Genomic DNA, 4,459 nt, shown 5'->3' with positions numbered 1-4,459 from the left:
TTCGCTGACATTTCTTAACACAGCTGGGTCTGCCTTAATTACTTTAATTACTCAGTGAAGAAGTAAAGGTCATTTCATTTCAGTCGCATTTATTAATCACCCCCATTTTCTCCTTATTAACATTTTTTTTCTATCTCCATGAAGCTGGGCTTCTCAATGAGTCTATCTGACCTATTCAGATGTTAATGTCACGTCTAATGGCAGTATAGCCTGTCCTCAGTAAGGGCAGAGGAAGCTTTTTCCGCTTCTAAACTGTGTGTGTTTTCATTTGGTGAGTATGAATGATCGAGCGGAGGCCAGGAACCATTCTAGGTCTAACGGAGCACAGACGACTTGTTACCTGTAAGAAATGAATCTTTTTTTCCCGGTTTGGAGGAGGTATTACTGAGAGATGGTGCCCTGTTTGGTCCAAATGAGATTTTTCTGGATGATTGTGTAGGCCCTCTTTGCCTGGGTCACTGAGCAGCACTTGAAGGGTACAAAGGCTGTGTTTATGTTCATTAGGATCTGCTACATTAACTTTAAAATGCCAATTACGTTTCTTTAATATGTAGGTATACCAAAGGAAGTATCAGTGAAAAAGAGTTTAAATGACATTTTAGATTATCTACATGCAAACTTACTATCTAGTTACCAGACACACACACACACACACACACACACAGGCGCACACACACAGACATACACACACATGCACGCACACACACACATGCATGCACACACACAGAGACACACAGACATACTTACACAGAGACACACACAGACGCACGCACACACACATGCATGCACACACACAGAGACACACAGATATACACAGAGACACACATACACACACAGAGACACACATACACACACAGACATACACATGCACACACACACACATACAGACACACAGACACACACACAGACATACACACACACACACACACAGTGGTAGGGTGCTTCTAAGGTAGTCTCCAGTGATCCCCATCTCTTGGTATTGTAAAAAAATATGCATTGGACACTTGTGAGAATGGTAAGGANTGTCACATTTTCGAGGGAAGAATCCCAGAAAATTGACTTATGTTCTAGAGATTTATCATCATTGCTTTTTCTTTAATAAAGTTTGGGAAAGTGAAAAAAAAAAAAAAAAAAAAAAACAAGGACGCAGCTCACTTCCGTGGGTTTGAATGGGTCAAAACCTCAGCCTGGTGTGCAGGTGACACTTACTGGTTTAGTGACCCGCCTGTATGGCAGAATAGGGTAGTGAATATTTGGGGGGGTAATTCTCAGAGACATTTTCCTCTGAATAACGTAACTGATGGCTTCTAATCTGTAACACAGCAAAAAACCAAAGCTCATTTTTATATCTGTATGAGTTTCCCAGGGCTGCTGTCCCAAAGTATCACAAACTCTGTGGCTAAAGCCACAGAAAATCTGTTATCTCATTGTTCTGGAAGCCAGAAGCCTAAGATCAAAGTGTCGGCAAGGTTGGTTTCTTCTGAGGGTTGTCGGATGGTGGGAAAGAAGGTGTTTCGTGCCCCCCTCCGGGTCCCTGATAGCTTCCGCGATGCCTTCACTTGTGGCTGGCTCTCTCCCGACACCTTCACACCTTATGCCTTGTCTGCATGTCTGTCTCTGCATCTAAATTTCCCCAGTTACAAGCATACAGGTCAAACTGGATTTAGCCCCCCACTCTGACTTCATCTTAATCGTATGAAAAACCCCATTTCCAAACAAGGTCACCTTCACAGGACTGGTTAGGATTTCTGTATCTTTTGCGGGGCACACAATTCAACCCATAACAAGCTCTACTGGGGAAATTTAGCTTTGAATTTGTATGCAGTATTGCAGGAAAGGTTGTAAAACCAAGAGAAAATTTATGGCCCACCGTGATTTGCATGCTAAATCAGCCTCAATTTTCATCTTCGCAATTAAACTCACAAGTCTGAAAAAACTGAGATTTTTTTTTTTTTACTGAATACTTTCTATTTATGTTTCGAGTGTTCTTTTGCAAGTAGAAATTATATCCAACTTTCGGGGATAAAAAAAATGTGCATATTAGTTAGTCCCTTTCTGGCTTAATTGTTTCTGCATGGAAAATATCTTAAAATATTTTATAGAGATTTAAAAAAATCAGCTTCCTTGTTTGCCTCTTGGGTTGGAGAATCAACGGTTAAAAATCTGTAAACAGCCATCAAAGCACCACACTTTTTATCCCGACCCCCAAATCAGACCACACTGCTTGTCAAATGATCTGAAATACTGATGAGGATTTTTGAAGCAAATTGTCCCTGAATGTGAGAAATGAGTTATAGTCTAATCCTAAGTCTCCAATTTCATCCTTCAGTCGCATCCCCAAATGCAGGCAGATTTTAAAAACAGGAATATTCCTCATTTCCTTACTACCCAGTAATGTGAAATCCATACCACCACTCGCTGAGCTACGTACCATACAGGAAGTGTTTTGGGCAAGGAGTGCACTGGAAAATGTTATCAGTTATTATTATCACCCCTGTTCAAACAAAAAACCGGACAGACATGTTGCTTTCATTTTCATCAGGCCTGTGTTGTGTGACCGTTTTCTTTCTATCACAAAAATGAATAAAGGCTGCGTAATGGAGTCTTTCTGGACCTTACTTGCCTTACATGTAAGAAAAGGATGCTAAGATTTCGTGCAGTGGTAAGGTTTTTGCATGGCTCCCGGCTGTCCAGAGAAGCAGAACCAACAGGATAGGCAGGTGTTCAGGAAGAGATTTGTTATAAGGTCCCAAGTAGAAGACTGTCAGGCAGGAAGAATGGTCTCTGGCTCCAAAGAAGATCAGCCTTTTTTGTTCCAGTCAGGCCTTCACCTGATTGGACGAGGCCCACCCATGTGACGGAGGACAAGCTGCTTTCTTCAGTCTACCAAAAGGCTAACGTCATCCAAAAAAAAAACCCACCACATTCGCGCAAACACCCAGAATACTGTTAGACCAAATAGCTGGGCACCCTGTGATCCAGTCAAGTTGACACATCAAATAAACCATCACAGATTTAAACGGACGTTTCTGGATAGGCTGTGAACTCGACCCAGCCCCACCTTCCAGCTTGTGACCCATCTGTGCAGTAAACGTCCATGCCTGGCCCCCTGCAGGGATAGGGGAGGATCAGCCTTGGACTTGTGAGCCAATTTACTTGGAAAATCCCGACGTCATCTTGAACACTGACCAGGGAAGGCATGGAAATTCACACTGTGGACGGGGAATTCTGAGGGCTTCTCATTAGAGGCACCAGTTCCATAGGAGAATGCCTTGCAGTTTGTCGCCTGAATTTGGAATGCACGGAATTCGAACATGCATGGGATTTGAACAGGATTGGCAGAGGCGTTGTTGTGTGTATTTATTTCCCTCCCAGCCTGGGCCCAAGTTGCCCTAACTACCTGTCTTTTCAGGCAGCTACTCATTCTCTGTTGTTAAAGCAAGCGTGGCCTTTCTTCGCTGTGTTTGTCACAGCAGGGTGTGACGCGCGATGGAGGCCTCTGCTCGTGGAACCCCGGGTTCCACCGCTGGCCTCGCGTGCTCCCTCTGTGGACGTCACACGTGTGTGTCGGTGTACATTCAAGTCAACACGTCAGAAGGAGAGAGGAAAAGAAGGCTACAAAGAATGACGCAAGGTGAGGGAGGACTGAATAGACAGAGCAGGATAAAAGTACCAGGAAAAGCACCAGCAAGTTGCAGAAACTGGGGAAAGAGAAAGAAGACATCTGGCATCTCAATGGAAGGGAAGACGGAAATGTGGGCAGGCAGGTCAAAGTGGAAACGTACCAAGAAATTAAGAAAAAAAAAGGAAAAGATAAGCCAAAGTGAAATGAGTAAACATGGAATGTTTCAGAAGATGCTTTAGTGCGTCTGGGAAACCAGGGCTTCTTTTCCGACTCTCTAACCCAATCACGGTATATAGGATATTTCTGCGGGCCTGACTCTTTTGTATGTGTAACCGTGATAAAGAGGACTTCGGGGCCACGAAAGGTTCTGAGACAAATGGTGTGTGGATCTGTAGCTCTGAAATGGAGCCATTCACCACTGTTTTAAAATAAGCACAATAGCAGGGCCGGCCGAGTGGCTCAGTTGGTTAAGAGCTTGCTCAAGAGTTTGAGCTCTGAGCAACAGCGGTTCGATGCCAGCCCGAGCTGAGCAGCCGCTGAGCTGCCAACAGGTAGCAGGATGGCTCAGCTAAAAACAAAAACAAAAACAAAAAATAAAATAAGCACGATAGCACCGGGGAGGAAATGCTGTGGTGAGATGCCGGCGTCACCGCGTTCATTCGCGTGTGTTTGGAAAAAATCACGAGCTCAGGAAGTCCAAACAATCTTTTTTTCTGAGATCTATACTTCGTTGATATGTTCTGTTGTGTTTGTAAAATGAAGTCCGCAAGCAGCTATCCAATAACTGGGTGCTTCGTGTGTGTGTGTGTGTGTGTGTGTGTGTGTGTGTGTGTG

Source organism: Hipposideros armiger, unplaced genomic scaffold (genome assembly GCF_001890085.2).
Source record: "Hipposideros armiger isolate ML-2016 unplaced genomic scaffold, ASM189008v1 scaffold_827, whole genome shotgun sequence".
Classification (NCBI taxonomy): domain Eukaryota; kingdom Metazoa; phylum Chordata; class Mammalia; order Chiroptera; family Hipposideridae; genus Hipposideros; species Hipposideros armiger.
The sequence above is the reverse complement of the archived record's forward strand: the minus strand, read 5'-3'. Positions refer to the sequence as shown.